Source organism: Trachypithecus francoisi, unplaced genomic scaffold (genome assembly GCF_009764315.1).
Source record: "Trachypithecus francoisi isolate TF-2019V2 unplaced genomic scaffold, Tfra_2.0 Contig00745, whole genome shotgun sequence".
NCBI classification, from domain to species: Eukaryota; Metazoa; Chordata; class Mammalia; order Primates; family Cercopithecidae; genus Trachypithecus; species Trachypithecus francoisi.
The window spans coordinates 27,859-40,154 of record NW_022680868.1 but is presented as its reverse complement, the minus strand read 5'-3'; positions in this window follow the sequence as shown (position 1 = coordinate 40,154).

The following is a 12,296-nucleotide window of genomic DNA, read 5'->3' as shown; positions in this document are numbered from 1 at the left end:
CTTTCCTGGAACTGGGTTCCTGGCAGCTCCCAGATGCAGGAGGAAAGGCTCAGAAGTGCCTTCATAATAAGGAGTTGTTGACATGAACTTTGGACAGCAAACACTGCTTACATTTCCTTTTCCATTTTGATGCGTTAATGGTGTGCGGCAACACCGTGACACACGGGGATGCAGGTGATGGCTGCCCCCCCCCCCCGCAAGGGGGCCATGCACCAGTTTGATAATAAGAAAGCATGCTTCTCGGCCGGGCGCGGTGGCTCAAGCCTGTAATCCCAGCACTTTGGGAGGCCGAGACGGGCGGATCACGAGGTCAGGAGATCGAGACCATCCTGGCGAACACTGTGAAACCCCGTCTCTACTAAAAAATACAAAAAACTAGCCGGGCGAGGTGGCGGGCGTCTGTAGTCCCAGCTACTCGGGAGGCTGAGGCAGGAGAATGGCGTGAACCCGGGAGGCAGAGCTTGCAGTGAGCTGAGATCCGGCCGCTGCACTCCAGCCCCGGCGACAGAGCAAGACTCCGTCTCAAAAAAAAAAAAAAAAAAAAAAAAAAAAGAAGGCATGCTTCTCTTACTGCAAATAAAAACTTTTAATGGTTTTCTGCCAGAAAGACCCTGTCCTTTATGTAGGATACATAGAGGATCATTTGGCAAGGGATTGGGGATTTGGGGTTAAACTAAAAACAAATTAATTTCATTTTCTAGCACTCTGAACCCATTTGAGTTAATTATTCATTGAGATTTGAATAGCACACACTGTTCTGACTTCCAATTGCCCCCTAATGAACAGCATTTGCTGTAACATGACAAAACCCCGAGTCTTAGAATTACTGGGTAATGTGGAAAAAGTCAAAGTTGGTTCTCTGTTGTTTTGCTTTAAGGAAATTATATTATTTTGCAGCCACTTAGTTTTCTCCTTTCCAATCAGAAAAATTGCTTTCTTACTACCTGAAAATTCGTGAAGGTCAAGGGGACACAGGCTGCAGTGCATTAAAAGCCACCATCAAATGTGGACGTGGACCGAGTTTTCCCCTGTTCTCTCCCACCATCAAATGTGGACGTGGACTCAGTTTCCCCCGGTCTCGCCCATCATCAAATGTAGACGTGGACCCAGTTTCCCCGTGTTCTCGCCCATCATCAAATGTGGATGTGGACCCAGTTTCCCCCGTTCTCTCCCACCATCAAATGTGGACATGGACCCAGCTTACCCCTGTTCTTGCTAACCGTCAAATGTGGACTCGGACCCAGCTTACCCCTGTTCTTGCTAACCGTCAAATGTAGACTCGGACACACATTCCCTCTGTTCTTGCCCACCATCAAATGTGGACACGGATTCAGTTTCCCTCTGTTCTTGCCCACCATCAAATGTGGACACGGATTCAGTTTCCCTCTGTTCTTGCCCACCATCAAATATAGATGTGGACTTGGTTACCTTCTGTTCTCACCCACCATCAAATGTGGATGTGGACCCAATTTCCTTCTGTTCTTGCCCACCATCAAATGTGGACATGGACTCAGTTTCCCTCTGTTCGTGCCTACCTTGCCACCATGGCTCATTTCACAATCACTCAGGAAAGGAAGAAACATTATTTTTCATAGGCATGAAGGCAGTTGTTTTGAACCTAAGGAACAGGACATAATTCTAGCAATGGAAATGACCAGCCGAGTGGGTCTGTGTGAGGTTTGGAAGAAAAAAAGGATTTTAACTTTCCCTCTCTCTGTGTGCCCACCTCCCCTAGTTGAGAGTCACAGATTTAATTATTTTAATTTTGAGCTTAAAATAATTTGACAGCCTAACAAAAACTACTACAGTCCTATAAAATTCTGCTGTGTGTTTGGTTTTTCAGTTGCTTTTCTGAATATGGTAAATGAATGCATTATGAGTTGTTATTTTAGTAATTGCTGTAAAAATGAATGTAGGTTATAACCAAGTGTTATAAAGTTAATTTAGCACCAATGTAAAGCTAAAGCTGCATTGATTTCCCTCTGTACTTGTGCATAACAACGGCTCCATGAGGCAGGCGCTGGGACCCTGCAGTCTGTTGGGAGCAGGTGCCACCTGGCTGGTGCGTTCACTGCCCATCCCCTCTTGCTGCCAGGCAGCTTTTCGGTTTCCAGGTTATGCGGGAGTTGAGGCCGGTGGTCAGTAAGAGACGGGGGAGTTGGGTGGTGCAGGTTGGCGTGGGGTGGAAGGAGGCGTGGAGAGCCTGGGGAAGGCTGGACAGCAGCTCCGGTACCTGCACAGAGGGGCAGGGTGCGGCGGCACGGGGCAGTGAGTAGCTCCTGGATACAGCCCTTGGGGTTTTTATAGACGAGTCTGTCTTCAGCCCTGCACCCCTTTCCTGCTGAGTCCGGGTGGAGGGTGGAGGCGTCGAGCGCTTGTTTCTCCAGGTGAGGGCCCATCGGACACAAGCCAGTGTTTCCTGGAGTCCCCTCACCTGGGAACGTGCCCCTGCTCTTTTCAGAACAAAACAAATCTTAGTTAAACTTTACACATCACCTTTCCAGAAGGTGTTTAAGTCTGTATGCCTGTTAAGTCACCTAACTTTAAAGAGTAATGATACAATATGCTTCTTTTTAGGGGAGAAAACCTAGCTGATTTAAAAGATAAAATCAGAGGTTGGGGTCGCAGCATTTTGGAGGAGACTTGGTTTATGTCCTAGTGGGCAGCAGTGTTTCCTCAACTATTGTGTTTGCTCTATTATTACATTACAGAGGTGACACTTCAAACATAGGGAAATGGAAGGCAAAACAGCCCCCCCATTCAGAGATAAACGTTGTCAACATATTCATGCACTTCCTTCTGCTGTTTTTGCTCTTCACTTTTTATTTTAAGACCACGTTCGTAGGATGGATATATAATTGTTTATGGTGACTTTAAAAGCACCTTTCTTGCTAAAAAGAGTATTTTTTCAGTCTGGAAAATTTAGACATGTTTTGTTTAAAAATTAATTATAATACCACCGTGAAGTCCTCAATGTTTTTATACATTTTCTTGGTCTCTTTATGGACTTAATATATACAATTTAACAAATTGAAAATAACGTAATTGTATGCATAAAATGTTTCTTGGCATTAGAGATGGAGCAGAGAGGAGGCACAGGGCTTCCCGCTGACTGAGGTCCTCCCAGGGTGTGACCAGCAGCCTCCGAAGTTTAGGGTCTGCACGGAGTCAGATTTCTAAATCGCCTTACACCACAACCCCTGCAGCCATGCGCCCCTTTGATAAGGGGGTGTACTCTGATAGATTTTTCAAGACAAGAGTTTGCTGGAACTGAGGCTGTTTCAGCTGCTTCTGGAGACAGCAGCTCTGGGACGTTTGTGCCAGCTCTCCCTCAAGACCCCACGGATGCCACATCCTCATCTTTTGGAATCCAGTGTTGTAGAGAAGTCTGATTTTTGCTTTGTGGTAGGAAACTGATGTTTTCAGGCCTTTCCGCTTTATTTCCAAAATGAAGATGATGTCCCACCTCATCCAGAGGTGTTTTTGTTACCCTGTCGGGAATGTCCAGCCCTTATGTGCCCCTTCAGGTCCTCAGTCCCTTTCTCACCTTCCTCGCAATCCTCCCCATCTCATCCATCTTCACTGTACTTCTGTTTTTTTTTTTTCATTTTTGTGCTCACTTTCCCATGCGACTTTTGTTCTTGTTTCACAGACGCCCATGCCAAACTTGATGTCTGAGGCTCGGGGACAGTGTTTTATTCTGTCTGCCTCTGCATGTACTTTGGAGAAGTGGGATTGGGGGTTGCCCCCCAGGTGCTGTTTCAGCTGGACCTGCCCAGACTCTGTGAATTGCGGGCATCGGGCAGAGCCCATGTGGCTCTCTGGTGGGCCGTGTTGCTGAACCGTACGTCTGAGGTTTGGGGGCCGTGTTTCATTCTGTCTGCCTCTGCGTGGACTTTGGAGAAGTGGGGGTGGGGGTTGCCCCCTGGGTGTTTCAGCTGCACCTGCCCAGACTCCCTGAAGTGGGAATGTCGGGCAGAGCCCGTGTGGCTCTACGGTGGGCTCTGGTGCTGACAGAGCAAGAAGCCGCACTCCCAGGACGTGCTTGCAGCTGTGGGCAGGTCTGGGATCCTGACAGGATCATTTCCTTCTCTAAAATACATCTCAACTGTTATCCAGAGGGTTGGCTGTAGGCTGTCAACAGCTTCACTCTTCCTAGTGACCAGGAGGCAATTCACTAAACAGAATTGCTGTCAGGGTTTAATTAGGAATTTCTGCGAGAGGCTGGCGGTACAGCTCCCTCTGCAAGCCTCCTGCAGCCTCCCCGTCTCCACTCTTGGGCCCAGCCAGCTGCGTTGGTCTGTGGAAGCTGCACATTCTCTGTTCTCCTAAGGGGCTCCTGGACTTCGGGACAGCCTTGGTAAGTTGATGTGTAACTCCCAGTCTCTTCTCTCTGTAAGTAAGTACGTTCATGGAATCCTGATCTTCTAAATTGTTTCATCTTTGTAAAACAGCCACAGTTTCCTAAGCCACCTTGTGTCTGAATGTGAATCACTTGTTATTTTTCACTGCAGAATGAACAGAACTGGAATCATAAGATTTAGAGGATGATGAAAAGACAGAGGTTAGCATATTTCATTTTCTCACCTTTTCCTTACAGTTTTTCCTTAAATGCACCCCTCGTATGTCTGTGAAGTTCTTCTGAATTGTGTAACGTCACTCCATCCTCAAGTGGAACATGTGTGAACAGTAACAAGTATTGATATGTACACCTCTGCAACCCAGCTGGAATGAATGCTTTTTATTTATGAATGGATGGTCATCGGATGGCCAGAGGCATTCCCTGTGAATTGGGGGGGGGTCCTCATGCCTGCTCGTGAGTGACATGCACATGGCGAGGGCTAGGGAATCTCAGTCTCTGTGATTCGAGTAGTGACATCGTTTACACAAGGCAGGTGGATGACTACTTGAGCTTGCCATGCTTCTGGGTGGCACAGCACAGCTGACATGGAGTGGGGCAAGGGCTTGTTCCACGAGTTTCTGTGTTTTTATTGTTGTTGTTGTTATTTTTTTTTTTTGAGATGGAGTCTCTCTCTGTCACCCAGGCTGGAGTGCAGTGGTGCGATCCAGGCTCACTGAAAGCTCAGCCTCCCGGGTTCACGCCATTCTCCTGCCTCAGCCTCCCGAGTAGCTGGGACTACAGGTGCCTGCACCATGCCCTGCTAAATTTTTTGTATTTTTAGTAGAGACGGGGTTTCACAGTGTTAACCAGGATGGTCTCGATCTCCTGACATTGTGATCCACCCGCCTTGGCCTCCTGAAGTGCTGGGATTGCAGGCGTGAGCCACCGTTCCTGGCCTGTTTTTGTTTTTTTGAGACAGAGTCTTGCTCTGTCGTCCAGATTGAAGTGCAGTGTCATGATCTTGACTCACTGCAACCTCCACTCACTGTAACCTCTGCCTTTCAGTTTGAGCAATTCTCTTGCCTCAGCCCCCCTAGTAGCTGGGATTACAGGCATGTGCCACCATGCCTGGCTGATTTTTGTATTTTTAGTAGAGACAGGATTTTGCCATGTTGGTCGGCTGGTCTTAAACTGTTGGCCCCATGTGATCCCCCCCGCCTTGGCCTCCCAAAGTGCTGAGATTACAGGCATGGGCCACTGCACCCGGCCCTGTGTTTGACTCTTAAATCTTCTTTTTCTTTTTACTATTTCTCTTTCTGGACGGCCACTCGGTGGATATGGAGGAAGAGTTCACAGATGTCCGTATTACATTTCTTTCTTAAATTAGCCTCCCTTGAATACTGCTATAGGGTACAGACGCATGAAGGGCTGAAAGGGGGTTGCGTCCCAGTAAGTGTGAACGTTGAGTTGATCTGTGAGACCCCGGTGCCGGTGAAGGCACCCGTGTGAGATGGCCTGGGATGGGGGTGTGCAGAGCCCTGACCATGGCACACACCCTTCAGCTTTGATGTTTCAGGCCATTGCTCTGGTCATCAGTGAGCAGAAGGTCTAACAGCAGTGATATTTATCACTAGCTGTGCTGGCCAGTGTGTTAGGAGGGTGAACCTGTTTGACTTAAGCTGTTTGACGGGTTTGCATTTAAATAGACAACTGGTGACCTGGTGCCTGGACGCTTGCTCTGTGACCTGCCCCATGTGGCTTCTCCCTCTGGTATGCATTAAATGAGATGGGCATATTTAGGGTGGTGTGGCCCTAGACTGGAATGCATTAGAAGTGCAAACCCTGCCTCACCCCAGATCTGCCCCACCCCCGTGTGACTTTTGGAGATGGAGGCCCAGCATCCTTCACCTGCCCTCCAGGTGGGCCTGGGGATGCTGAGGTTTCAGAGCCCTGCTTTGCTGGCACTCCAGCAAGTCCTGCTTAAAGAGGCCAGGATCTGAAATGGCAGGTTACCAAACTGTATAGCAGAAAAATAGAAACGTTTCCTTAGAATGGGTGTAGGAAGAAAAATGATTTCCTTCACCATATCTGGAAAAGATTTCAAATGAGCAGGCACTATTTGGAATTATTAGTGGTCTCCTGTATTTCTTTTTTTTTTTTTTGATTATAGGTCTCACCCTGATGCCCAGGCTGGAGTGCAGTGGTGCAATCTTGGCTCCCTGCAACCTCCGCCTCCTGGACTCAGGTGATCCTCTCACCTCAGCCCCCTGAATATCTGGGACTACAGGTACGATACCATACCTGGCTAATTTTTGTATTTTTTTTGTTGTTGTTGTTGTAGAGACGGGGTCTTGCTCTGTTGCCCAGGCTGGTCTCAAATTCAAGCATTTCTCCTGCCTCAGTCTCCCAAAATGCTTCTGTATCCCTGACCCAACAAGGAAGGACAAGAGGTGTGAGCCACACTCCCGGCCTCCTGTCTTTCCTTGTTGGAGCAGGGATGTAGAAGCACTTGATGCAGCTGACTTGAGTATATCTCATTTTGCTTTGTTTTCCTCACGGGTAACCTGGCAGTGCTGTGCACCAGTGCTGCTGGCCAGCTGTTTTTTCGATGGACTGGCAGAAAATCAAATGGAGACCCGGGTTCCTTTCTCCCTGGGTACTGACCAGGTGGGAGAGGAAGGACGTTATCTGAGTAATGAAAGAGATCAAACGAAGAGACTAAGAGGCAGAAATGAAGTCCACAGGCAAATAGCCCGGGCGGCGCCCTGACAGCCCGGGCGGCGCCCTGAGCCTAGTTAAAGATCGACCCCGGACCTAACCGATTAAGGTTATCTATAGACTCCAGACATTGTAAGGACAAACACATTAAGAAAAACAACACTGGGGAAGCTCCAATAAGGTTACAACCGTTTGTAAAAGCACAGGAACCGATAAGAAGGCTGCTAAAAGCATAACTTCACATTAACATGTAAACCAATTGTAATGCTGTAGCCTAGAGAAATGCCTGTTCCTCTGTAACCTGACAAGTCCTGTTTACCTCGAGCTATAAATAGCAAGCGCACGCATTGTTTGGGGCCCTCTTGTATGTTGTAGAACGGAGGGACCAAGTTCGAACTTGCATTAAAGATCCTTGCCGCTTGGCTTTGACTCTGGACTCTGGTGGTCTTCTTCGGGGAACAAACGGTCTGGGCATAACAGTATCATCTTCATGAGAGCTGGTGGGGAAACGTCAACTTTAAGGTACCTGGGATCTAAGGCATGGAACCCAGAGTGCAGCGGAACGTAGTGGATGTAGCCTTGGGAGCAGAGACGTGCGGGCTGGTGCCCTCATTCCTGGCGGGTTCTGAGTGCAAGAAAAGGTTAATGAACCAGCCGAGGTCACGGAGCAACCTGCCAAGACCTGCCTGGATGTATGGCTGGCGTCCATGCTGGCCCCAGAACTGCCCATTTGGGGATTCCTTGCAGTTTCCGACCCACCTGGGGGTCCGGGGAGCGTCCAAACCATGACCTCAAAGAACGAGGTGTTGCCTTGAGATCCTCCAAGGTGAGAGTAGGAATTTTTTTTTTTTTTTTTTTGCAATTAGCAATAATTTGTTGTGAATGATCTTGGACCTATTTTCCACTTCTTTGTATAGGAAGAGATACAGAATAAAAAGTCTCAATGTGCCAGATGCCATGTAATGAAGTCGTGGGGTTAACAGTGTTGATTATTACGTAACATCACGTTAATTGGAACATATTCACACGTGTCCACAGTGTGTGTGTGTGCCTAGTCCGATGAGCACGTTGGGTTGGGGTCGCTGCTGGTTCATGCAGCCCCTCTGGGTGGTGCTTTTTCTGTGACTTGCCGATTATTATGGGTACTAGTCAGTTTCTGAAGCCTCCGATTATGATGGGCATGACTATAAAGAAAATTATAACAAATGCGTGGGCTGTAACAATAACGTTGTAAATATGGTCGTTGCCTAATAGGTTGCCGGGCTGACCTAGTTCGGCTCGAATAAGAAGACTTAGGGCTATGCCTATGATTCCAGCCCATGCACCGAAGAGTAAGTACAAGGTTCCAATATCCTTGTGATTTGCTGAGAAAAACCAACGGTTGGCGAGCATAGGTAGAAGGAGGTAAAATGGCTGAGTAGGCGTTAGGCTGTAAACCTAAGGACAGAGGTAAAGCCCTCTTTTTACCAGCCCCGAGGTGATTTTCATGTTGAATTACAAATTCAAAGGAGCAGCTTTGATTTCTGCCGGGACTTCTCCCGCCTTTTTTTCCCTGCGGGGGGAGAAGTAGATTAAAGCCAGTTGATTAGGGTATTTAGCTGTTAACTAAATTTTTATGAGTTTGAGTCCCATTGATCTAGCAAGGGCTTAGCTTAATTAAGGTGATTGATTTGCGTTCAGTTGATGCAGAGTAGAGTTTTGCAGTCCTTATACATTTCAGAAATTAAGTGTGGTTTAACTTACTAAGAGCTTTGAAGGCTCTTGGTCTTATTTAACCTAAATTTCTAGGGAATAGTTAGGGCTAGTGGGGAGATTGGTAGGAGGAAGGTGGTGAGAATAATGAGTGGGGGGATTAGGAGTGTGGATTTTGTGTTTTCGAGTTGTCATTTTATTTTTACATTGTTAGATGTTTGGAGCAGTGTTATGGAGGTGGTATAGATTAGGCTTATATAGAAGTATAACTTAAAAAGGGTTATAATAATTATGATGATGGGGATGATGAATTGTTGTTTTTTATAAGTTCTTGAATGGTAATTCATTTTGGTAGGAAGCCAGTTAATGGGGGTAAGTCTCCTATGGATAGAAGAGTGGATGCTATTAATGGTATTAATCAGGTTAACTTGCTTCAGGTGCGGGATAGTATGAGGGTTGTGGTGTTTGAGTTTAGGTTTAAGGTTAGGAATGCAGTGGTTGTTAAAATAATGTATACGGTTAGGTAAAGGATTGTGATATTTGGGTTGTATATTAGTGTTATCATTATTCAGCCTATGTGTGTAATTGAGGAGTATGCTAGGATTTTACGTAGCTGTGTTTGGTTGAGGCCTCCTCAGCTACCTGCTATGATAGATAGGATTGATAGGGTTAGGAGAATATTGATATTAGTTGAAGGATGAATTTGATATATAATTGAGATCGGGGCTAGTTTTTGTCATGTGAGAAGAAGTAGGCCAGGGATCAAGGGTGTTCCTTGGGTGACTTCTGGGACTCAAAAGTGAAATGGAGCTATTCCTAGTTTTATAGCAAGGGCTATTATTATGGCTAGAGATGAGAATTGATTGATGTCATTTATTATGGTTCAATGTCCGGAGAATAGGTTGTTGGAAATAATTGCTGTCATGAGGATTATAGATGCGGTAGATTGTATGAGGAAATATTTGGTGGTAGCTTCTGTGGAGCGGGGGTTTGTTTTTTAAATTAGAATTGGAGCAAAGGCCAGTATATTTATTTCTAGGCCTGCTCAGGCAAGGAATCAGTGCGAGCTTAGTGATGTAATGAGAGTGCCTGTGATCATGGTGAGGTAAATAATAAGTTGGGCTAATGGATTAATTAGTACGGGAAGGATGTAACCAACATTTTCGGGGTATGGGCCCGATAGCTTATTTAGCTGACCTTACTTTAGGATAGAGTGTGACAGGTAGCACGGAGAAATTTGGGTTCTCAGGAGTAGGTTCGACTCCGATGATTCTAGAAATAAGAGGGCTAAGACCTCTATTGTTTACTCTATCAAAGTAACTCTTTCGTCAGACATATTTCTAGGTTTGAGGGGGAATTCCGGAGATTGTAATGGGTGTTGAGATGTATCATATGTGGAATGCTAGTGTAAGTGGGAGGAAATTCTTTCACAGTAAATGTATGAGTTGATCATAACGGAATCGGGGGTATGTTGCTCGAATTCATAGGAATAAAGAGGTCAAGAGTAGTGTTTTGATAGTAAAGCACGTTGTGAATAGTTCTGGGTGGTGAATGGGGTAAAATGTTCCTAGGAAAATTGTAGTTGTTAGGGCATGTATCATGATAATGTTTATGTATTCAGCTATGAAGAAGAGGGCGAATGGACCCGCGGCATATTCAATGTTAAAGCCTGAGACTAGTTCTGATTCACCTTCTGTGAGGTCAAAGGGAGCTCGGTTGGTTTCTGCTAGTGTGGAAATAAATCATATTATGGCTAAGGGTCACGATGGTAGGAGGAGTCAGAGGTGTTCTTGTGTTGTGATGAGTGCGTGAAGATTGAATGAACCGCTTATTAGTAACACTGATAATAGGGTAATAGCAAGGGTAACTTCGTATGAAATTGTCTGGGCGACGGTTCGTAGTGCTCCGATTAGTGCATAGTTAGAATTGGATGCTCATCCTGATCATACAATGGAGTAGACAGCTAGGCTAGATGTGGCTAGGATAAATAAAAGTCCTAAGTTAAAATTGATTAGGGGATTGGGCATAGGGAGGGGCGTCCATAGTAGGAGGGCAATGGAAAAGGCTAGGGCCGGTGCAATGGTGTAGAGAGTAGTAGTGGAGGTTGAAGGTTTTAAGGGCTCTTTGGTGAAGAGTTTGACTGCATCGGCAAAGGGTTGTAACAGTCCGTAGGGGCCTACAATATTACGTCCTTTATGTAGCTGCATGTAGCCTAGCAATTTTCGTTCAGTAAGTGTGAGAAATGCTATGGAGGCTAGTACAGGTGTGATGGTGAGTAGCGGATTTGTTGTGAACATAATGTTAAGAAGAGGAGTTGAACCTCTGATTGTAAAGTTTTAAGTTTTATGCAATTGCCGGGCTCTGCCATCTTAACAAACCCTGTTCTTGGGCCGTGTGTGTGATCTTTTGTTAAATTAAGACTAGGTCATTTATGGAATGAGGGCACTTAATGAAGTGGGCCCCATTTCTCTTGTCCTTTCGTACAGGGAGGAATATATAATAGATAGAAACCGACCTGGATTGCTCCGGTCTGAACTCAGATCACGTAGGACTTTAATCGTTGAACAAATGAACCCTTGATAGCTGCTGCACCATTAGGATGTCCTGATCCAACATCAAGGTCGTAAACCCTGCTGTCGATATGAACTCTAGAATAGGATTGCGCTGTTATCCCTAGGGTAACTTGTTCCGTTGGTCAAGTTATTGGATCAATTGTGGGCATTGTGCTTTGACTTGTTTAGTCTTGGCATAGGTCATTCGGAGGTTTAGTTATGCTCCGAGGTCACCACAACCAAAATTTTTAATGCGGGCGTAGTAGTTTGAGTCCGCGGATTTATGTGGGTTTTTGGCTGCATTCGTAAATTAAAGCTCCATAGGGTCTTCTCGTCTTATTGTTTTATGCCCGCCTCTTCACGGGCAGGTCAATTTCACTGGTAGAAAGTAAGAGACAGTTGAACCCTCGTGTTGCCATTCATGCAAGTCCCTATTTAAAGAACAAGTGGTTATGCTACCTTTGCACGGTCGGGGTACGGCGGCCGTTAAACATGTGTCACTGGGTAGGCAGTGCCTCTAATACTGGTAATGCTAGAGGTAATGTTTTTGGTAAACAGGTGGGGCTAGGCTTGCTGAGTTCCTTTTACTTTTTTTAACCTTTCCTTAAGTGCATGCCTGTGTTGGATTAACAGTACAAATAATACTGGCTTGTTTATATTTATTAATATTGGGCTGTTAAGCATCGGTGAAGTATTTCGGTCTGATTTAGGCTTATGCGGTGGAGAAGATGTTCATGTTACTCATACTAACATGATTGCTTCTATGGTGTAATAGATTAATCCAATGTGATGTGAGGAGTTCTATGAGATCTTTGGGATTTTTAAAGTAGTTGATGTTGAGCTTGAACGCTTTCTTAATTGATGACTGCTTTTGGGCCAACTATGGAAGTTAAATTTTTTACTCTCTATGCAAGGTTTTTCCTAGTGTCTAAAGAGCTGTCCCTCTTTAGACTAGCAGTTAAGTTTACAGTGGGATTATGTAGTTCTGTGGG